Consider the following 25,127-nt stretch of genomic DNA (forward strand, 5'->3'; position numbering starts at 1 on the left):
CGTAATTAGACAACCGGGCCATCCATTGCTGCTCCAAAGCACCTAGTTTTGCTGTCTCCAGGTGAGTCAGAGGATTGTTGTCCATGTAGACTGTGAATTTTGCTGAGGCCAGGGAGTGCTTGAACCTCTCTGTTACTACCCAGACGATGGCGAGGAACTCCAGCTTAAAGGAGCTATAATTTTCATGGTTCCTTTCTGTAGGGTGAAGCTTCCTGCTGGCGTACGCAATTACCCTTTCCTTGCCTTTTTGTACCTGGGACAGTACTGCTCCCAATCCCACTTTGCTGGCATCCGTGTACAGCACAAACTGTTGATCGTATTCTGTCCAAACGGCATGTAATTAAATTCAGCGAGACCCATTGGTGTTGTGAAGGCCGTCTTCTCCTTATCCGCCTCTGCTACGGGTACCTGCCAGTACCCACTGTTAAGATCCAAGATAGAAAATTAATTAGCAGATTTTAACGCAGCCAATGACTCTTCTATTCTATGCAACAAGTATGCATCCTTTTGTGTAATGCGGTTTATCTGCCTATAATTTACACACATTCTCATGGTGCCATCTTTTTTCCTGGTGAGGACTAATGGAGCAGCCCAGGGGCTACAACTATCTCTGATTACCCCAGCCTCCTTCATCTCTCACAACATACTTTTGGCACACTGGTAATGAGCTGGAGGTACAGGCCGGTACCTCTCCTTGATGGGTGGATGACTTCCCATGGGGATGTGATGTTGTACCCCTTTTACCTGTCCAAAATCTAGTGGATGTTTGCTGAATACCCGTTCATACTCATGGACCACCCGGTAAGCCCCTTGTTTCTGGTGTGAAGGTGTAGAGTCAGTACCCACATGTAATTTCTGACACCAATCTTCCATTTGTCCTGCAGAGCCATTGTCCTCTGCCTGCTTGGACGGGACCAAGGGTTCTGTTGCCTGTATCACATTGTTATCAACAGTAAACAGTTTGGCAAGTGTGGCATATCTGGTTAAGTGAACCTCCTTCTCTCCACAATTGAGAACACGTATTGGTACCCTCCCCTTTCGGACTTCAACCACCCCTCTGGCTGTCAGGATTGTAGGCCTACTGTCCGAATACACAGGTTCTACCAGTGCCTGGTAGTCTTTACCTCGGATACCTATTGCTGCCCGACACCACATCAACATTTCACTCCTGGGGGGTATTGCAATGGGGATTGGATCACTCAGTGTGACTCTGCCAATTTCTCCACCAGATAGTTCTACCTGCTATCTCTGTACCAGGGCTCTGATTTCCTTTTGCAGGACTCTCTGTTCACTGGAACCAGCAGTTTCTGCCACCTGTTGTAACAAGACAATAACCTCGGCCAGACAATTTTCAATAACATTAGCACCAATGGTCATCATAGGGTTACATTCACGTCGATCAATATCAACAATCACCATCCCTAGGGCTTTTAATTCTACCCACCCCACTTTAATGGTGACCTCCTTGTATCCCACCTGCGGCAAAGGCTGACCATTACTGGCTACTATCGTTAGGTCACTATCTGGACCACGGGTAATGTCTGTATCAGCCCAATAACGCTTATAAAGGATGTAAGGCATAGCTGTAACCTGTGAACCGGTGTCCAACAAAGCGTTCATTGGGATGCCGTCAATCACAATGGGGAGAACTGGTCATCCTCCGACGTATTTGGCTCTCCAGTTGTGTGGGCCTGGTCGACCTACTCCTGGGGGTTGGCTCTCTGCACCAGGGGTCGCTCGTTTAAATGACTGTACCTTGCAATGTGTCCTGCCTGATTGCAGCGGCGGCAGATCGGTCGTCCATCCTGGTGATGGCGGTTGTCGTCTCTCCCTCTGGTCGGAGGGATCTTCTTCTCAGGGGATGTCCTCCTGTCTGGAAGCCAGCTTGAGCTTCTCCTTAGGGGATTCCTGTAGAGACTGTACGGTCCGGGCTAATGCAGCAACACTTTTGGTCAGCTCTTGCACCTGGAGGCGCAGTCCTGTAGAAGAATCCTCATCTAGGACCTGTGCATCAGCTTCAATGGAGACCTGCAGATATGATGCCACATCCTGGTGGTATGTGAGGGCTGGATGCTTAAGAGGTACAGCCCATAGTGCCTTCTGTAAATTAAGGGGATAGTCCCATATACTGTCCTGTGCTTTTTGCTTACACCCGAAGAACTTCATTTCTATCTCTGCAGCGGTGTGGGTGTCAAAGGTGACTTTGAGTTTAGCAAAGATCTGTTGCACAGTCCTTTTGTCCACATCTGGCCAGGATTTTACCTCTCTCAGGGCCACACCAATCAGTTGGCCAGTTAAGATATTAATTTTCTGATGCTCTGTCAAAGGATAAACTTAAAACATGCTGCAAAGCTTGTCTTTAAAGTCATTTAACGTATGTGACTCTCTGGAATACTGTGGGAGCCATGCTGCTCCAGGTATATACGGTATAGAGAGGGGCAAGATGGGTGCCGTAGCTGTGGCGGTGTCCGACCGGCTTGCTGGAGCTGCAGGCTCTGCGGGGCCTTGTAGAAGTACGGGGCCTGCGGCTGCATCCACCGCGGGGCCTGAGGGCATCACTGGGCCTGCGGGTACATCCGCTGTGGGGCCTGGGGGTGCTATGGGGCCTGCGGCTGTGACTGATGCCAATTCCCCTCCCGGGTTAGACATGGCTCTTCCCCCTTGCTAACCTGGTAGTGGCCGGATCTCCTCTCCGGAGTCTGCAACAGTTCCTCCGGTGCGCCGCCCGGCACTTTGCAGCATCCTCACTTTTGGATTCCAGGCAGTGTGGCACCCGTTTCACCTGCTTCGCGCTCTTTCCGGCTGGTTCAACCCACAAAGGTACATCTCCTCCCCCTCGTGCTCCACGCGGCGCTGCAATGGCGGCTTTTGGTTTCAAACTGTCACAGTCTCTGGCACACAGTATCTGGCGATGCCAGAGCACGAAATCCTGTTCGTGACACCAAAGTTGAGTCGCCCCCAGGGCAGTGGGGTACTCGGTACTGGGTCTGGTCGCAAAGGGGGTTGTCACGGTGGCTGCAACCTGGTCCTTGGCCCTGGGCCTCAAAGTTAAAGGGGAAAATGTTCAAAGTTTGTCGTGATGCCACCTGTGGGGTTCGATCAGTATTGGGGACCGACGCTGCATTAAAGTGGTCCCCTGGGAGATGTTGCGGCAGCACAGATGTTACACTTCCCACAGGTGAGGCGGGGTCCCCAGGGGTCCTATGGTGTAGGGCATGGATGGTATAGCTGGAGAATAAATGAGAGGAGACAAGTTGTAAGTCTTTACCTGGTTTACTGCGAATGACAGGCCACAGTCCAGGGCACCGGCAACAGGTGAATTAGGAGTCCAGGCAGTCCAGAGAAAAGCGGAGTCCCCTTGGTAGGTCAGGTAGAAGCCTTCCACTCTGCGCTTGCTGTAATTGAGATCCCTGCTGCCACTAAGTGTTCCCAGCAAAGTCCTAATTCGTTCCCCTGTCCTGGGACAGGTACCTGTATGGTAGGCAGCTTGAGCCGTGCTTACTGGTGTCCTTTCACTGAGACTCCAGGCTCCAAGGTGCTGCTGTACCACAGATGCAAATGGGAAATGTCTATGTGATCCTATGCCCTCCGGTTCTGCTCTGTGTCTTATAGTTTCACAAAAGCCTCGGGCTCCTGGTTCCCGGCTACTGCGCTCTGACTCCGTGGAGGCCTTTCTCGTAGCCTCCTGGAGTCCTGTATCTCCACTGTGCTCTGTCCCTGTCTGTCCTTGCTCACAGACTGTCTGAACAGACTAAACTCACTCCGCCTCAAAACCAGGATCTTTATCCATGGAAGCTGCCCTAAAACAGGGTTTTGAGCTCCCCCTCCTGGCCTGGATTTGGAAGGTGTTGTGTGTGTGATAACCTGCCAAAGGGAATCTCACTTATCTCCAGGCATAGCACTACCCTCCCCGAGAGGAAGGCAGCACTACTGTGGTACCCGAACTCCTGTGGTGCCACAACCGTACAAAGCTGGCAAACAGCCGCAAGTCACACATCATTGGCCTATGAGCCACATGTGGCTCCCAAGCTACAGATTGGGACCACTGGATTATAAGCATCTTCATATATCTGTTTTTTTGTTAAAAAAAAGTCAAAAAATTTTTTTAAATTGTAAAAATCTTAAAAAATAAATAAAATAATTTAGAACAATCAAAATATATTGTACCCATAAATAAACATTTTTATTAGTGATGAGCCAATATACTCGTTACTCGAGATTTCCCGAGCACGCTCGGGTGCAGGCTCGGACTGGCCCACAAGGTAATAGGGGAATCCCCTGGTGGGCCCTGTGTAGATCTGGGCCCCCAACCCCACTGTATGGGCAGTACTTGGCATAATTCACTTGATTCACTTTGTACAGAAAAAAAGCAGCATCTCATCATTCATTAACTACGCAACCCAGTTTATTATTATATAGAGATATAGGTAAATTTGTGAACAAGGGTAGTATAATATTTGCATGCAGGTGAAAAATGGGCCCCCTCAAAGTCAATGTTACTGGTGGGCCCTTGTCACCCCAGTCCGACACTGCTCGGGTGTCCACCGAGTATTTTTTAGTGCTCGGAAATTTAGTTTTTCTTGCCGCAGCTGAATGATTTACATCTGATAGCCAGCATAAGTACATGTGGGGGTTGCCAGGTTGCTAGGGAATCCCCACATGTACTTATGCTGGCTAACAGGTGTAAATCATTCAGCTGTGGCAATAAAAACTAAATCTCCGAGCACTAAAAAATACTCGGATGACACCCGAGCGTGCTTGGGAAATTTTGAGTAACGAGTATATTCGCTCATCACTAATTTTTATGAAAAAAATAAAATAAACGTACATATATTTGGTATTGCTGCGTACGGAACGACCTGACCTGCTTCTTGCTAATCCAATAGCTCAACTGTAAGAAATTAACAGGTTCTAGCTTCCTGTACAAAATGCCCAAGTAACTCTTCCCCACCTGGGCTGGCATTAAGTGTTAACTTTGTCCTAGTCTAACAAGCTGCTGCAGGCTAGTGAATATAAAACCACATAGCCATGTCATATAAAACAGCAGGTACAAACAATAACATTAGAGAAGTGTTCAGAGAGGGTGTTTGGATGACTTCTCCACCTTTGTAACTTTGCAAAAATAAAAATGGGCATTTAAACAGCCCCATAGTACATAAAATATATGTGCTGTCTATGGGAAAAAAAATTGACTATGTGACGATGACAAACACTAACTTCTGAGTACGCCCTAAGATCTAGACACCACAGCATATTTTCTAGGGAATTAAAGGTAATATATCTTCATAAGATTACATATTTTAAAATCAGGGTTTTGTTTTAAATGGAATTAGTTTTTCATATCAGAATCTGTTTTAACCCCTGAGTCCTGGAGCTAATTTTGACTGCAATGACCAGGCCAAATTCTTGAAATCTGACCAGTGTCATTTTATGTGGTAATAACTCTGGAACACTTCAACAGATTCCAGTGATTCTAAGAATTTTTTTTAATGACATATTGTACTTCATGTTAGTGGTAAATTTTGGTCGATAAGATTTGAGCACATTTATGAAAATATCAAAAATTTGACAAAAAAATTTGACAAAAAATTTGAAAATTTAGCAATTTTCAAACGTAACATTTGTATGCCCTTAAATCATAGTTATTCCACATAAAATAATAACCATATATGCTCGAGTATAAGCCCACCCGAGTATAAGCTGAGGCACCTAATTTTGCCACAGAAAACTGGGTAAGCTTATTTACTCGAGTATAAGCCGGGTATGTATTGTCCCCTCATTCCTATCCCAGTATGCGAGGTTCCCCCATCCTGTCCTACTCTGTAATGCTCCCCCTGTTGTATGCATGGCTCCCCCAGTTCCCTCGTTGTATGCATAGCTCCCCCGTCCCATCTTGTATGCATGGCCCCCCTATCACATCTTGTATGCATGGCTCCCCCGTCCAATCTTGTATGCATGGCTCCCCCGTCCCATCTTGTATGCATGGCTCACGGCGTCCTCCCCCATCCCATCTTGTATGCATGGCTCGGCGTCCTCCCCCATCATACTCACCCTCTTCACACCATCGCTTAACGTCCCTGCATCTCCATTGTCCCAGTGCAGCAGCTTCTTCCTGTGCTGAGCGGTCTCGTGGTACCGCTCATTAAGGTCATGAATATGCGCTCCACGCCTATGGGAGTGGAGACACGTACATATTCATTTCCTTAATGAGCGGTACCACCTGACCGCTCAGCACAGGAACAGGAAAGAGCTGCTCTTGCCTGGACAGAGATGCAGGGACGGAGATACAGCGACGGAGGGTGAGTATTGATGTCTTCTGGAAGCCGGCGGCTGCAGCTGTCACTGTGCAACAGCTGCCGACTCCTTGCTCCCCCGCCGGCTTTCTGGGACCGTGACTTGTGTATAAACCGAGGGGGGGCATTTTCAGCACAAAGAAATGTGATGAAAATCTCGGCTTATACACGATTATATAACATTTCCCACATGTCTATTTTACATCTGCATCATTTTGGAACATAATTGTTTTTGGTTAGGAAGTTAGAAGGGTTCAAAGTTGATCAGCAATTTCTCATTTTTCCAACATAATTTACAAAACCATTTTTTTAGGGACAACATCACATTCAAAGTGACTTTGGGGGATCTATTTGTTTGGGTATTTTCTAAGTGACACCGTTCTAAAAACTGCACCCCTCAAAGTAAAAAAAAACACTATGAAGAAGTTTATTAACCCTTCAGGTGCTTCACAGGAATTAATGGAATGTGTAAGGAAAAATGAACATTTTCCTTTTTTCACCAAAATTTTACTCAAGCCTCAAATTTTTTAGTTTCACAAGTGTAACAGGAGAAAATTAAACCCAATATTAGTTGTGCAATTTCTCTTGAGTACATGGGAGAAAACTACTGTTTGGGCACAGAGCTCAGAAGGGAAGGAGCACCTTTTGACTTTTTGAACGCAAAAATAGCTGGAAATAAGAGCAGACGCCATGCCGAGTTTGGAGAGACCCTAATATACCTAAACAGTGTAAACCTCCCGTGAATGACCCTTTTTTGGAAACTAGAACCCTCAAGGAATGTACCTAGATGTTTGATGAGCACATTGAACCCACAGGTGCTTCATAGAAGTTTATAACGTTGAACTGTGAAAATTAAAAAATAAATTTTTCCTGCAAAAATGTTGTATTTGTCCCAAATTTTTCATTTTCACAAGGGCAACAGAGCAAAATGAACTGTTGTGCAATTTCTCCTGAGTACACCGATACCCCATATGTGGTTGAAAAATACTTTTGAGGTACAGTGCAAAGCTCAGAAAGAGAAGAGCCATATTGGAGTTCAGATTTTGCTGGAATGATTTGAGGGTGCCAAATTGGCAGAGCACCTGAGATGTCAGAACAGCAGAAATCCCCCATAAATTACATGATTTTACACTCTACACCTGTCAATGAATTAATCAAGGGATGCAGTGAGGATATTGACACTACATGTGCCTCACAGAAATTCATACCATTGGGAGGTGAAGAAAGAATCATTGCAATTTTCCTCTAAAATGTTGTTTTAGCCCCAAATTTTTAATTTTTATAAGGACTTTTTGAGGGTTAATAGGAAAAACTGGTCCTACCAGTTTGTTGTGCAATGTCTCCTGAATATGCCAATACCATACATGTAATCAGGAACTACTTTTGAGGCACAGTGCAAAACTCAGAAGGGAAGGAGCGCCATATTATAAAGCAGATTTTACTATTATGGTATTGAGTGACATGCTCGAGTCCCCGTCCCACATGTATCGCGACTGTTAGGCACCAAAAAAAACCACACATAGGGATTCCGGTGTATGGAAGGCAATCCCCACATTTTTTTTGGCTGTCTAATAGTCACAAAACATGTGGGATGGAAACTTGAGCATGTCACTTGAGCACACGTGGTATTTGGTGCATACTGGAGCACCCTGTACCAAACTCAAGTGGTGAATACTTGCGCTCACCACTAGTCATCGTATCGTCGAACCCTGAGCACAAACCAACCCCGAAACCCAACCCTAACAATAACTTCAACCCAACCCTAACCCCAATCCTCACCCTAAACCCAACCCCAACCCTAACTCTAACAATAAGCCCAACCTTAACACTATATGGCCAACCCTAACTCTATAAGCCCAACCATAAGCCAGACCCTAAATCTAACCCTAATGGAAAAGAATGAAAGAAATAAAAATTTTCATAATAGAAAACAATATTCTGACTCTGGGGATAAAACCCATTGTTGCTGGTTGCTGGCTGGTAGATTTCTTAGAACACACTGCGCATGCACCTGTCATTTTTTGTATGAAGAGGAAATGGAGCAGAAAGGCCAGGGGATGACAAAGGTACTGGGGGGAGGGACCTCGTTCATCGTTTCTCTCTTCTCTTTTCACCTGACCAGGCACCAGAAAATCTGGCCCTGACTGTGTTCTCCAGTGTCTCAGCTACCCCCCCCCCCCCCCCGGTAATTGAAACCTTGGAGATTTTCAGAATCTGGGGGCGCCATACCCTTATTTCCAATCGCCATTTTAAAACGGCAATGAGGGAGTAAGGCCCCTTCTTTTAATGCACATTGGTGGTTGTTGAGGGGTTAAACTCCACCCCCCACAAAATTAGAAAAATTGAAATTCGATTTTACACTGGCCACTGGGGCTATTTTAGCTTCATATGTCATGTCCTTTCAAGAAGAATTTTCAGCAGACTCCTTTTCATCAAAGGCAGAATTACTATGACAAGTAACTCTACATGCAACTGATAACACAGGATACACCAATTACTATAGACAATGTCACACACAGGGCCGCCATCAGGGCATTCCTGCCATTACCAAGACTGAGACAAAAACCCCTCCAGCCGACATAATATAACATCAGTCCTGATCAGTAAATTTTGCTTTGACTTTGTCATGCCCCTCAATGCTCTCTTAAAGGAGTTATTTCAAGAGACACATGTGAATGGCGTTGGCAATCTGTATGATTTACTACAGCTCCATTTACATGGTTATCTTCAAAGCTACATTTCTCAGGATCGTGGGGGTCCCAGCTGTCAGATCCACAACAAACGGAAAGTCATCACACTTCCAAACTAGAGATAACTTAAACAGGTTTTTCAAGATTTATATTTATTTGCCCATAGGAATGTGGAAAGTAATAAACCAATAATGACAATCCTGAAGTCCAATGCCACCAAGCTTTTTTGCAAATAAGAATATAAATCAGGCTTGTGCTATCCGATTTTTTATCACATAGCACACTGACCGATGTTATGAGAGCAGCACAGTTGGGTCAGGCCTGTGTGTGCATGATGAACACAATGAGATAGATGCCTGGTATTCTCTTATATTTGGGGTATTATACTGTCCTTTCAGCAATCTTCCTTGTTACTTATATAAATATATCTTCCTTGGTCTGCAGGGTATTCATCCTTCTTCCTCCGAGTGGGTATATTACCCTTCATACTAGGTTGTACACTATACTAGGTGCTTAATATTTTTTAGAAAAATGTTTAGAATTGAGAGTCCTCAGTGGTTGATACCTTTTAATGGCTAACTGAAAAGATGGTAACATTACTACTGGCTAACACGGTACCAAGATATATATCTTTCCTGTATTAATATTTTTTATTCTGTTATATTACAATTGAATTACCTTTCCTGTATCTTACAGGCTTTCTTCATATCATGTATAATAAGTGTATAAATGTATGTAGGGGTGTGAACATACAGTATGTACAGTGGGTACGGAAAGTATTCTGACCCCTTTAAATTTTTCACTCTTTGTTTCATTGCTGCCATTTGGTAAATTCAAAAAAGTTAATTGTTTTTCTCATTAACCCCTTTACCCCCAAGGGTGGTTTGCACGTTAATGACCGGGCCAATTTTTACAATTCTGACCAGTGTCCCTTTATGAGGTTATAACTCTGGAACGCTTCAACTGATCCTGGTGATTTTGACAATGTTTTCTCGTGACATATTGTACTTCATGATAGTGGTAATATTTCTTTGATATTACCTGCATTTATTTGTGATAAAAACGGAAATTTGGCGAAAATTTAGAAAATTTCGCAATTTTCCAACTTTGAATTTTTATGCAATTAAATCACAGAAATATGTCACACAAAATACTTAATAAGTAACATTTCCCACATGTCTACTTTACATCAGCACAATTTTTGAACCAAATTTTTTTTTTCTTAGGGAGTTATAAGGGTTAAAAGTTGACCAGCAATTTCTCATTTTTACAACACCATTTTTTTTTTGGGACCACATCTCATTTGAAGTCATTTTGAGGGATCTATATGATAGAAAATAACCGAGTGTGACACCATTCTAAAAACTGCACCCCTCAAGGTGCTCAAAACCACATTCAAGAAGTTTATTAACCCTTCAGGTGTTTCACAGGAATTTTTGGAATGTTTAAATAAAAATGAACATTTAACTTTTTTTCACAAAAAATTTACTTCAGCTCCAATTTGTTTTATTTTACCAAGGGTAACAGGAGAACATGAACCCCAAAAGATGTTGTACAATTTATCCTGAGTACGCCGATACCCCATATGTGGGGGTAAACCACTGTTTGGGCACATGGCAGAGCTCGGAAGCGAAGGAGCGCCGTTTGACTTTTCAATGCAAAATTGACTGGAATTGAGATGGGACGCCATGTTGCGTTTGGTGAGCCCCTGATGTGCCTAAACATTGAAACCCCCCCCCCCCAAGTGACACCATTTTGGAAAGTAGACCCCCTAAGAAACTTACCTAGATGTGTGGTGAGCACGTTGACCCATTATGTGATTCACAGAAGTTTATAATGCAGAGCCGTAAAAATAAAAAATCATATTTTTTCATAAAAATGATCTTTTCGCCCCCAATTTTTTATTTTCCCAAGGGTAATAGAAGAAATTGGACCCCAAAAGTTGTTGTACAATTTGTCCTGAGTACGCTGTTACCCCATATGTGGGGGTAAACCACTGTTTGGGCGCATGGGAGAGCTCGGAAGGGAAGAAGCGCCGTTTGACTTTTCAATGCAAAATTGACAGGAATTGAGATGGGACGCCATGTTGCGTTTGGAGAGCCACTGATGTGCCTAAACATTGAAATCCCCCTCAAGTGACACCATTTTGGAAAGTAGACCCCCTATGGAACTCATCTAGATGTGTTGTGAAAGCTTTGAACCCCCAAGTGTTTCACTACAGTTTATAACGCAGAGCCGTGAAAATAAAAATTATTTTTTTTTCCACAAAATTTTTTAGTCCCCAGTTTTGTATTTTTCCAAGGGTAACAGTTGAAATTGGACCCCAAAAGTTGTTGTCCAATTTGTCCTGAGTACGCTGATACCCCATATGTGGGGGGAACCACTGTTTGAGCGCATGGCAGAGCTCGGAAGGGAAGGAGCGTCATTTGGAATGCAGACTTAGATGGATTGGTCTGCAGGCGTCACATTGCGTTTACAGAGCCCCTAATGTACTTAAACAGTAGAAACCCCCACAAGTGACCCCATATTGGAAACTAGACCCCCCAAGGAACTTATCTAGATGTGTTGTGAGAACATTGAACCCCCAAGTGTTTCACTACAGTTTATAACGCAGAGCCGTGAAAATAAAAAATCTTTTTTTTCCACAAAAATTATTTTTTAGCCCCCAGTTTTGTATTTTTCCTAGGATAACAGTTGAAATTGGACCCCAAAAGTTGTTGTCCAATTTTTCCTGAGTACGCTGATACCCTATATGTGGGGGGAACCACCGTTAGAGCACATGGCAGAGCTCGGAAGGGAAGGAGCATCATTTGAAATGCAGACTTAGATGGATTGGTCTGCAGGCGTCACATTGCGTTTGCAGAGCCCCTAATGTAACTAAACAGTAGAAACCCCCCACAAGTGACCCCATATTGGAAACTAGGCCCCCCAAGGAACTTATCCAGATGTGTTGTGAGAACTTTGAACCCCCAAGTGTTTCACTACAGTTTATAACGCAGAGCTGTGAAAATAAAAAATCATTTTTTTTCCACAAAAATTATTTTGTAGCCCCCAGTTTTGTATTTTCCCAAGGGTACCAGTTAAAATTGGACCCCAAAATTAGTTGTCCAATTTGTTCTGAGTACAATGATACCCCATATGTGGGGGGAACCACCGTTTGAGCGCATGGCAGAGCTCGGAAGGGAAAGGGCTTCATTTGGAATGCAGACTTAGATGGATTGGTCTGCAGGCATCACATTGCGTTTGCAGAGCCCCTAATGTACCTAAACAGTAGAAACCCCCCACAAGTGACCCCATATTGGAAACTACACCCCCCAAGGAACTTATCTAGATGTGTTGTGAGAACTTTTAACCCCAAGTGTTTCACTACAGTTTATAACGCAGAGCCGTGAAAATAAAAAATCTTTTTTTTCCACAAAAATTATTTTTTAGCCCCCAGTTTTGTATTTTCCCAAGGGTAACAGGAGAAATTGGACCACAAAAGTTGTTGTCCAATGTGTCCTGAGTACGCTGATACCCCATATGTTGGGGTAAACCCCTGTTTGGGCGCACGGGAGAGCTTGGAAGGGAAGGAGCACTGTTTTACTTTTTCAACGCAAATTTGGCTGGAATTGAGATCGGACGCCATGTCGCGTTTGGAGAGCCCCTGATGTGCCTAAACAGTGGAAACCCCCCAATTATAACTGAAACCCTAATCCAAACACATCCCTAACCCTAATCCCAACGGTAACCCTAACCACACCCCTAACCCTGACACACCCCTAACCCTAATCCCAACCCTATTTTCAACCGTAAATGTAATCCAAACCCTAACCCTAACTTTAGCCCCAACCCTAACCCTAATTTTAGCCCCAACCCTTACTGTAGCCTTAACTCTAGCCTCAACCCTAGTCCTAACCCTAGCCCTAACCCTAACTCTAGCCCTAACCCTAGCCCTAACCCTAACCCTAGCCCTAGCCCTAACCCTAACCCTAGCCCTAGCCCTAACTCTAGCCCTAGCCCTAACACTAGCCCTACCCCTAACCCTAACCCTAGCACTAACCCTAACCCTAATGGGAAAATGGAAATAAATACATTTTTAATTTTTTTTTATTTTTTCCCTAACTAAGAGGGTGATGAAGGGGGTATTGATTTACTTTTATAGCGGGTTTTTTAGCGGATTTTTATGATTGGCAGCCGTCACACACTAAAAGACGCTTTTTATTGCAAAAAATATTTTTTGCATTACCACATTTTGAGAGCTATAATTTTCCCATATTTTGGTCCACAGAGTCATGTGAGGTCTTGTTTTTTGCGGGACGAGTTGACGTTTTTATTGGTAACATTTTTGTGCATGTGACTTTATTTATCACGTTTTATTCCGATTTTTGTGAGGCAGAATGACCAAAAACCAGCTATTCATGAATTTCTTTTGGGAGAGGCGTTTATACCGTTCTGCGTTTGGTAAAATGGATAAAGCAGTTTTATTCTTCGGATCAGTACGATTACAGCGATACCTCATTTATATCATTTTTTAATGTTTTGGCGCTTTTATACGATAAAAACTATTTTATAGAAAAAATAATTATTTTTGCATCGCTTTATTCTGAGGAGTATAACTTTCTTATTTTTTCTTTGATGATGCTGTATGGTAGCTCGTTTTTTGCAGGACAAGATGACGTTTTCAGCAGTACCAAGGTTATTTATATCCGTCTTTTTGATCGCGTGTTATTCCACTTTTTGTTTGGCGGTATGATAATAAAGCGTTGTTTTTTGCCTGTTTTTTTTTTTTTTTTTTTTTACGGTGTTCACTGAAGGGGTTAACCCCTTCATGACCCAGCCTATTTTGACCTTAATGAACTGGCCGTTTTTTGCAATTCTGACCAGTGTCCCTTTATGAGGTAATAACTCAGGAACGCTTCAACGGATCTTAGTGGTTCTGAGACTGTTTTTTCGTGACATATTGGGCTTCATGTTAGTGGCAAATTTAGGTCGATAATTTCTGAGTTTATTTGTGAAAAAAATGAAAATTTGGCGAAAATTTTGAAAATTTCGCAATTTTCACATTTTGAATTTTTATTCTGTTAAACCAGAGAGTTATGTGACACAAAATAGTTAATAAATAACATTTCCCACATGTCTACTTTACATAAGCACAATTTTGGAAACAAAATTTTTTTTTGCTAGGAAGTTATAAGGGTTAAAATTTGACCAGTGATTTCTCATTTTTACAACAAAATTTACAAAACCATTTTTTTTAGGGACCACCTCACATTTGAAGTCAGTTTAAGAGTTCTATATGGCTGAAAATACCCAAAAGTGACACCATTCTAAAAACTGCACCCCTCAAGGTGCTCAAAACCACATTCAAGAAGTTTATTAACCCTTCAGGTGTATCACAGCAGCAGAAGCAACATGGAAGGAAAAAATGAACATTTAACTTTTTAGTCACAAAAATGATCTTTTAGCAACTATTTTTTTATTTTCCCAAGGGTAAAAGGAGAAACTGGACCATGAACATTATTGTCCAATTTGTCCTGAGTACGCTGATACCTCATTTGTGGGGTAAACCACTGTTTGGGCGCGCGCAGGGCTCGGAAGGGAAGGAGCACCATTTGACTTTTTGAATGAAAAATTATCTCCATCGTTAGCGGACACCATGTCGCGTTTGGAAAGCCCCTGTGTGCCTAAACACTGGAGCTCCCCCACAAGTGAGCCCATTTTGGAAACTAGACCCCCCCAAGGAACTTATCTAGAGGCATAGTGAGCACTTTAAACCCTCAGGTACTTCACAAATTGATCCGTAAAAATGAAAAAGTACTTTTTTTTACACAAAATTTTTTTAGCCTTAATTTTTTCATTTTCACATGGGCAACAGTATAAAATGGATCAAAAATTTGTTGGGCAATTTCTCCTGAGTACGCCGATACCTCATATGTGAGGGTAAACCACTGTTTGGGTGCACGGCAAGGCTCGGAAGGGAAGGCGCGCCATTTGACTTTTTGAATGGAAAATTAGCTCCAATCGTTAGCGGACACCATGTCGCATTTGGAGAGCCCCTGTGTGCCTAAACATTGGAGCTCCCCTACAAGTGACCCCATTTTGGAAACTAGACCCCCCAAGGAACTTATCTAGATGCATAGTGAGCACTTTAATTCCCCAGTTGCTTCACAGAAGTTTATAACGCAGAGCTGTGAAAATAAAAAATAATTTTTCTTTCCTCAAAAATGATTTTTAGCCCGGAATTTTTTTTTTCCCAAGGGTAACAGGAGAAATTGGACCCCAAATGTTATTGTCCAGTTTGTCCTGAGTACGATGAGACCCCATATGTGGGGGTAAACCACTGTTTGGGCGCACGATAGGGCTCAGAAGGGAAGGCACGCCATTTGGCTTTTTGAATGGAAAATTAGCTCCAATCATTAGCGGACACCATGACGCGTTTGGAGAGCCCCTGTGTGCCTAAACAGTAGAAACCACCCACAAGTGACCCCATTTTGGAAACTAGACCCCACAAGGAACTTATCTAGATATGTGGTGAGCACTTTGAACCCCCAAGTGCATCACAGAAGTTTACAATGCAGAGCCGTGAAAATAAAAAATCATTTTTCTTTCCTCAAAAATGATGTTTTAGCAAGCAATTTTTAATTTTCTCAAGAGTAACAGGAGAAATTGGACCCCAATAGTTGTTGTCCAGTTTGTCCAGAGTACGCTGGTACCCCATATGTGGGGGTAAACCACTGTTTGGGCACACGTCGGGGCTCGGAAGGGAAGCAGTGACATTTTGAAATGCAGATTTTGATGGAATGGTCTGCGGGTGTCACGTTGCATTTGCAGAGCCCCTGATGTGCCTAAACAGTAGAAACCCCCCACAAGTGACCCATTTTGGAAACTAGAACCCCCAAGGAACTTATCTAGATGTGTGGTGAGCACTTTGAACCCCCAAGTGCTTCACAGAAGTTTATAACGCAGAGCTGTGAAAATAAAAAATAATTTTTCATTCCTCTAAAATTATGTTTCAGCAAGCAATTTTTTATTTTCGCAAGGGTAACAGGAGAAATTGGACCCCAATAATTGTTGCCCAGTTTGTCCTGAGTATGCTGGTACCCCAAATGTGGGGGTAAACCACTGTTTGGGCGCACGTCGGGGCTCGGAAGGGAGGGAGCACCATTTGACTTTTTGAACGCAAGATTGGCTGGAATCAATGGTGGCGCCATGTTGCGTTTGGAGACCCCTGATGTGCCTAAACAGTGGAAACCCCTCAATTCTCACTCCAACACTAACCCCAACACACTCCTAACCCTAATCCCAACTCTAGCCATAACCCTAATCACAACCCTAATCCCAACATACCCCTAACCACAACCCTAACCCTAATCCCAACCCTAACCCTAATCCCAACCCTAACCCTAGCCCCAACCCTAACCACAACTTTAACCCCAACACACCCCTAACCCTAACCATAACCCTAACCACAAGCCTATTCTTAACCCTATTTCCAACCCTAGCCCTAATTCCAACCCTAACTCTAATTCCAACCCTAAGGCTATGTGCCCAAGTTGCGGATTCGTGTGAGATTTTTCTGCACCATTTTTGAAAAATCTGCAGGTAAAAGGCACTGCGTTTTACCTGCGGATTTACCGCGGATTTTCAGTGTTTTTTATGCGGATTTCACCTGCGGATTCCTATTGAGGAACAGGTGTAAAATGCTGCGAAATCCGCACAAAGAATTGACATGCTGCAGAAAATACAATGCAGCATTTCCGCGCTGTATTTTCCGCACCATGGGCACAGCGGATTTGGTTTTCCATAGGTTTACATGGTACTGTAAACCTGATGGAACACTGCTACGAATCCGCAGTGGTCAATCCACTGCGGATCCGTAGCCAAATCCGCACCATGTGCACATAGCTTAATTCTAACGCTAACCCTAGTTCTAACCCTACCCCTACCCCTAACCCTACCCCTAACCCTACCCCTAGTGGAAAAAAAATTATTTTCTTTATTTTATTATTGTCCCTACCTATGGGGGTGATAAAGGGGGGGGGGGGGGGTTCATTTACTATTTTTTTATTTTGATCACTGTGATGGTTTTTATCACAGTGATCAAAATGTAGCTGGAACGAATCTGCCGGCCGGCAGATTCCGCGGGCGCACTGCGCATGCGCCAGCCATTTTGGAAGATGGCGGCGCCCGTGGAGAAGACGGACGGACACCCCGGGAGGCTCAGTAAGTATGAGGGGTGGGGATCGGAGCACGGGGGGGTGATCGGAGCACGGGGGGTGGGATCGGAGCACGGGGGAGCGGACAGGAGGACGGGGGAGCGGACAGGACGACGGAGGGGAGCGGAGCACAGGATGGAGGACTGGGGAGGAGATCGGTGGCGGTGGGGGGGACAGATCAGGGTTTCCAGCCATGGCCGATGATATTACAGCATCGGCCATCGCTGGATTGTAATATTTCACCAGTTTTCATAGTGAAATATTACAAATCGCTCTGATTGGCTGTTTCACTTTCAACGGCCAATCAGAGCGATCGTAGCCACGGGGGGGTGAAGCCACCCCCTCTGGGCTGAAGTACCACTCCCTCTGTCCCTGCAGATCAGGTGAAATTGGAGTTAACCCTTTCACCCGATCTGCAGGGACGCGATCTCTCCATGATGCCACATAGGCGTCACAGGTCGGATTGGCACCGACTTTCATGACGCCTACGTGGCGTCATGGGTCGGGAAGGGGTTAACTAGTGGGACAGTTTTATAGGTCGGGTCGTTACGGATGCGGCGATACTAAATATGTGTACTTTTATTGTTTTTTTTTTATTTTGATAAAGAAATGTATTTATAGGAACAATATATATATATTTTTTTGTTTTGGAATTTTTGTACTCTAACGTTCCTCATCCAATCTGACGGAACTGGTGAAGCGATGGCCGGGGGACCAACACGGTGCAGGAAGACTACTGTACACAAGATGAGGTGCAAACAACAAAGGGTAGATTTATTGGAAGGAAAGGAATTAAGTGGATGAGGAAGATGCAAACAGGGGTATGCAATGGCAAAACATAATTTACAAGAGTTATATTCTTTAGCTTGTCCGTAAAATAGCACGGTGCTCAAATCTGTTACAGACTCAATATATGTCACACAAGTAAATGCAAACAATCAACAAAGATTGATGCTACTCTACGTATAACCTCCCTGTCCTTTACTAAGCAGGCCTCACGGCTGCCGTGTTCTGACTATTGAAGCCTACACTAGGCCCTGACATGTGCACAAAACAGGTACAAACTCACAGTGATGTTGGGGACTCAGATCCAGTCCAGGGTGGGGGCACTACAGTCTAGTACGGTGGTGCGCACGGCTTTCTGCCAGCTCCGTGAAATGCTGTCTTCTCCTTGCTTCGAGGTCCTGGAGGTGCTCCTGGAAACTGTAAATCCCTTTCTCGGTATCTTCGTGGCTCCTCGAACTAACACAGGACAGCCACCCTCGCTGCACCCGGAAAAGTCTGTGAAATCTCACAAGTCCACTACGTTACAGGCTGGGGGTCCTCTCTTGCAGCTAATATCAGGACACAGTTTTCCTCTCTTGCAGCTATAAGCACAAAGTTCTCTCTGCAGCAGCCTCAGATCACACACGCTGTTCAGGCTCCACCCCTGCCATCTGCACAGTCCAGTTCATTCACACAGTATATCCCAGGGGAGAAGCAGAACATTTCATCATGCCAGACAAGGGGGTGCAGTCTCTTAACTTAAAGTAACAGCAAGTTCCTTACTGTCCATAACAGCACCACCCTCCTACACTGGAGAGGATCTGCAATGAAGAATGGCAGAGGATCCCCAAATCCACGTGTGAAAAACTTGTTGCTTCATTCCCAAGAAGACTCATGGCTGTACTAGCTCAAAAGGGTGCTTTACTCAATACTGAGCAAAGGATCTGAATGCTTATGACCATGTGAAATTTCAGTTTTTCTTTTTAAATACATTTGCAAATATAATAAATAATAAAATATCTGCGCTGGATTCCCTAGTTGTCTAGCCTCGAAGGACCTATAGTAGGGAAGTTTTGGCAAAGTCAGCGTCTCATGAAACCCGACCCGATCCCTGTGTGGGGTCGGCCATGCGGTACGCGACTTTCGCGCCAAATTCGCGTTTCAATGACGCTAAAAGCGCCATTTCTCAGCCAATGAAGGTGGACACAGAGTGTGGGCAGCGTGATGACATAGATCTCAGTCCCCACCATCTTAGAGAAGGGCACTGCAGTGATTGGCTTGCTTTCTGCGGCGTCACAGGGGCTATAAAGGGGCATTCCCGCCGACCGCCATCTTACTGCTGCTGATCTGAGCGTAGGGAGAGGTTGCTGCTGCTTCGTCAGAAGCAGGGATAGTGTTAGGCAGGGTACATTCACCCCCAAACCGCTTGTGCTGTAGCGATTTCCACTGTCCAACACCACCTTTTGTTTGCGGGGACAGTGGAAGCTACATTTTTTTTCCCTCAGCGCTGTAGCTCATTGGGCTGCCCTAGAAGGCTCCCTGACAGCTGCGCTGCTGTGTGTGTACGCCGCTGTGCAAACCAACTGCTTTTTTCAAAGCACAAATCCTGTTGTTCCTTCCTTTCTGCACAGCTATCTTGTTTGTTTGTCCATACTTTTGTGTGCAGCAGTCCTTTTTATAGCTGCCTGCCATACTTTTCTGAGATTACTGCAGGGAGATAAAGATTGGCAAGTCTGCCTCTGTGCCAGTGCTGTGTGTGGCATCTGTCTCTCATTGTGTGCCACAGAAAACCTAGTGTGTAATACTGGGCCATTTTTTTATTTTTTTTAATTCTCCCTGAAAAAAAAAAAAAAATAGTGGGAGATAAAGATTGGCAAGTCTGCCTCTGTGCCAGTGCTGTGTGTGGCATCTGTCTCTCATTGTGTGCCACAGAAAACCTAGTGTGTAATACTGGGCCATTTTTTTATTTTTTTTTAATTCTCCCTGAAAAAAATAAATAAATAGTGGGAGATAAAGATTGGCAAGTCTGCCTCTGTGCCAGTGCTGTGTGTGGCATCTGTCTCTCATTGTGTGCCACAGAAAACCTAGTGTGTAATACTGGGCCATTTTTATTTTTTTTTATTCTTCCTGAAAAAAAAAAAAAAATAGTGGGAGATAAAGATTGGCAAGTCTGCCTCTGTGCCAGTGCTGCGTGTGGCATCTGTCTCTCATTGTGTGCCTCAGAAAACCTAGTGTGTAATACTGGTCCATTTTTTTTTTTTAAATTCTCCCTGAAAAAAATAAATAAATAGTGGGGGATAAAGATTGGCAAGTCTGCCTCTGTGCCAGTGCTGTGTGTGGCATCTGTCTCAAATTATTGGGGCACAGAAAACCTAGTGTGTAATACTGGGCCATTTTTTATTTTTTTTTTAATTCTCCCTGAAAAAAAATAAATAAATAGTGGGAGATAAAGATTGGCAAGTCTGCCTCTGTGCCAGTGCTGTGTGTGGCATCTGTCTCTCATTGTGTGCCACAGAAAACCTAGTGTGTCATACTGGGCCATTTTTTTTGTGTTAATTCTCCCTGAAAAAAAAAATAGTGGGAGATTAAGCATTTCTGCTTGAGTGCCGGTCCTGTGTGTGCCATCTGTTTCAAATTATTGGGGCACAGAAATCCTAGTGTGTAACATTGGGCCTGGTTTTCCTTTCAGTGTCAGCCACCTATAAAGGTGTATATAAATCCTACAGAAGTTAGAGTTCACCTTATAAGTTGTTTTACATAACAAATACCGTTACTTTGGTTACGTTTTGCAAACAATGAGGAAGTCTGGTGGAAGAGGTCGTGGCCATGGGCGGTCATTGTCAGCTGGTAATGATGGTAGTGGTGGTGGAGCATCAGGTGGTCGTGGTAAAAGCAGTACAGCACCTACGTCTCGAGTTGTTGAGCCAGGTTCCTCACCTGGCTACACAAAGCCTCGAACGCTCCCTTTTCTGGGAGTAGGAAAACCGCTTTTAAAGCCGGAGCAGCAAGAACAAGTTTTGGCTTTCCTTGCTGACTCAGCCTCTAGCTCTTTTGCCTCCTCTTCTGAAAGTGCTAAATGTAAAAGCAGCGCGTCGTTAGTGGATGTTCACGGTCAGGGACAAGTCTCTTCCTTGTCTTCTTCACCCAGAACAAGAGAGAAGGATGCGTCAGGAGACACAACGGGTTACTCCATGGAGCTCCTTACACATACCGTTCCTGGGTTAGACAGAGAAACAGTTAACAGGCCATGCCCATTAGAAGTTGAATCGGACATGGAGTGCACTGATGCACAGCCACAGCCAGATTACTATGCTGTTCCTTTGACTCAGACCAGAACATTGCCCTCGCAGTGTACTGAGCCAGAATCAAACCCAGCTGAGACTATGGTGCCCCGTCACGAACCCTATACCACCGGCTTACACGGTGACACAGACGAAGTTGCACACGAGATAGAAGAGGAGGTCATAGATGACCCAGTTGTTGACCCCGATTGGCAGCCATTGGGGTAACAGGGTGCAGGCGGCAGTAGTTCTGTAGTGGAGGAGGAGGAGGAGCCGCAGCAGGCATCAACATCACAACTGGTTCCATCTGCCGGGCCCGTATCTGGCCAAAAACGCGTGGCAAAACCAAAACCAGTTGGAGGACAGCGTGGCCATCCGGTTAAAGAAGCTCAGTCTGCAATGCCTGAAAAGGTATCCGATAGTAGAAAGAGTGCAGTCTGGCATTTTTTAAACAACATCCAAATGATCAGCGCAAAGTCATCTGTCAAAAATGTTCAACTACCTTAAGCAGAGGTCAGAATCTTAAAAGTCTAAATACAAGTTGCATGCATAGACATTTAACCACCATGCATTTGCAAGCCTGGACTAACTACCAAACGTGCCTAAAGGTTGCAGCATCCTCGGCCAATGAAGCTAGTCAGCAACGCTACATCCCTTCCCTCACTGTAAGCCCACCATTTCCTGCAACACCTGCAGTATCTGTGCAGCTTTTGTCTCCAGGCCAAAGCAGTCAGGGAATCACCAGGTTCGTAGTAGGAAACACTGCATGTAGGGCACCGGCAAGAATACCATCTCCAACCCTCTCTCAGTCTGCCATGTCCACCGGCACCACCGCTAGTTCCACGATCTCCAGCTCTCCAGTCCAGCTCACCCTACATGAGACTCTTGTTAGAAAAAGAAAGTACGAGACTTCCGGGAGGCGGAGCTTGTGAATGGCCGCTTCTTACCAGAGCTCCTGGACCAAGGGCGCAAAAAACCTGTTATAGCGCCAGCTTCTCTTACTCTGAGACCAGGATAAGGACCGGACAAGGGACACCCACTGAAGTCCCGGCTCTCCGGACTCCCCGGGAGTCACGAGGTGCAATCAGCACCATATACCTCGCAGCACGCGGCACCGCTCCTTTCCGGTGACCAGAGGTCGGCAGAGAAAAGGCGATCAGCATACGGCGGCACCGATCACCGCCAGGAGGAGGAGAGTAGGAATCGCCGGTGAGGATCCGTGGCGCTTCGGGACGGTGAGCGGTGTCGCAGGTGTGCAGGAAGATCGGCGCGGGAAGAGAAGGTGAGCCGGCGCCATCTTGTCGGATAGCGCGCCTGTCCTCGCTGCTTGTCACACACCACTGGAGGGGAGAGGAGAGCTAAACTGCAACTGCCGCCGCTGTGACAAGGTGAGCGGCATAAGAGACACTTATAATACCCGGGCACTGGGTAGGAGGGAGACGGCTGCAGGACCCAGATTACCCTCCCACATTGCAGGCAATACCTCTTTGGGGACTCACTGGAGGACGTATTACCAGTGCAGGAGAAGGAGAGTGGCATTCTCGATCCCAGACAATTATAACACCGGCGGGGGTGTGAAGCGTGGGGAGAGACATTTCTACAAGCTTGCAGAAAGCACACCTGGTATCGGTAAAAGTCTGCTGGGCAGTCTGCACAACTGCGCAGCTGGGGCCCTGTACTGGCTCAAGCCACAGCCTTAATTTGACTGAAGTGTACATGCAACATCTTTGTGAAAGGCACTTTAATTCTTCTGGCATAATCAGTGCAAAGTCATAAGTGAAAGCCTACCCAGAGCAATAACCTAAAAGACATCCGAATCTATCCCCAGATGTAATTACTACGTATAACGATATCACTAACAACTCTACTAACTACCTTAGGCATCCGTCTCATCATGGACAAATTTGTGGGTAAAAATGCCAAGTCTGGCAGAAGCTCCACACGTAACCAGGCAGGCACATCTCCTGTGTCACAAAAAGCCGATATCAACACAGAAAACCCACAGTCCATTGCAACTGCTATCATAGAACGGCTGATGCCTGAGATAGACAATCGTTTGGCAGCTTTCCAAACTTCATTGGACACAATAGTTTCACAAGTTAACACCCAGGGTGCACGCATAGCAGAAGTGGAACAAAGAATATCAGACCTGGAGGACTCTACCATGACCCTCAAAGACAAACTAGATGACAAAGAAAAGGTCATTTCGGATCTTCTGGACAAAGTAGATGACCTTGAAAATAGGTCTCGTCGTAATAATCTGAGACTTATAAGCCTCCCAGAGTCTATCCCCCCCTCGGAGCTAGTAAAAATTACATCTGAGTGGCTGCCTAAAGCTCTTGGGGTATCACCAACTTCGGGCGTAATGGCTATTGAAAGAGCACACAGGTTGGGACCCCCGAGGGGAGGAGAGGGTGATAGACCACGTCCAGTCATCTTTAAAATCCTGGACTTTCAAGATAAAGCTCGCATCTTGGCAGCATTTAGGAAACAACGCACCTTGCTGTATGAGAACCACAAACTACTCTTGTTCCAAGACTACTCGGCCGCAATGGCGGCCAAACGTAAAGCCTTCAACCCTGCTTGTAAAATTTTGGTGGATAAAAACATTCGCTTCAGCTTGCAATATCCCTCGATTCTGCGTTTTGTCATGGAGGGTAAAAATCGGTCGTTTAGTGACCCAGAAAAGGCTCTGGAATGTCTTCGGGAAGCACCCCGGGCTCATTCTAACTCTGACAAATCCTGAATAAGAAGAGCTGCTCTAATTTGTCATTATTAAGTGATGTTGTGTTTATGCCAATACTCTTTTGCCCTTAGGCGGCATGTTTATTTTCTATGTTATGCTTACTCTTAGGTTGAGTACATCTGTTATAGTTATAAAGTTTAATTGGGGTAGGGATTTGGGAGGGGGGGAGGGGCTCTGCATGCGCATACTTAATTCTCAGGTTCTGGGAGGTCTCGCGCTCACTCGCTGGGATGGGTGGGGATCTCACTTACAGCTTCTGCAGGTGGGTCTGGCGGTCACCCGAAAAGGGATTGGTTAATGACTGACCAGGCAAGCACTAAAGATACCACTATCCGCTCCTTACAATGGTGCTCATGGAATGTCAATGGACTGAACTCCCCAGTTAAGAGAAAAAAGGTCCTAAATTTTTTACATAAACAAAACTTCCACATCAATTTCCTCCAAGAAACACATTGGATCAGGGGTAATCACCCCTCTCTGCTAAGTAGAAAATACACACTTTGTGCCGAGGCTTCATATACAAAAAAACAACGAGGAGTAGCTGTACTGATATATAATGGCCTCAAGTATGAGATACTTGACACCTTAGAAGACCCTCAAGGCAGATTCCTCTTGGTTAAAATTATAATTGAGGGAATGTGTTTTAGTTTAGTCAACATCTATGCCCCAAACACGCCTGAGGTTCAGTTTCAGGTTAAACTGAGGGAGAGGTTGGCAGGGTGGGACAAGTCAAGGGTGGTCATGGGAGGCGACTTCAACGAGGTAGCAGACATCTCCATGGATAGATCCAACCCTAAAGATACTCATCGACCGGTGCAGGGGAGTGGTATTCAATTATTAATAGATCACTTTGACTTGATTGACATTTGGAGACTACAACACCCCTTGGAGAGGGACTATTCTCACTACTCCCATGTACATGATTCACACGCCAGGATTGATTGTTGGTTGTTACATGAGTCATTGATCCCCCTAGTAACACAGTCTAATATACAAAATATTCATATTTCAGATCATGCCCCGGTGACGTTCCAATCCAAACTAACATTCCCAATCCACCAGGAGAGGAGGTGGCGCTTCCCTTCATACCTATACCAATCAAATGATTTTAAAAAGTATTTGCAGATGTCATGGGGAGTATATAAAAACGATAA

The sequence above is a fragment of the Ranitomeya variabilis genome, chromosome 5 (assembly GCF_051348905.1).
Source record: "Ranitomeya variabilis isolate aRanVar5 chromosome 5, aRanVar5.hap1, whole genome shotgun sequence".
NCBI classification, from domain to species: domain Eukaryota; kingdom Metazoa; phylum Chordata; class Amphibia; order Anura; family Dendrobatidae; genus Ranitomeya; species Ranitomeya variabilis.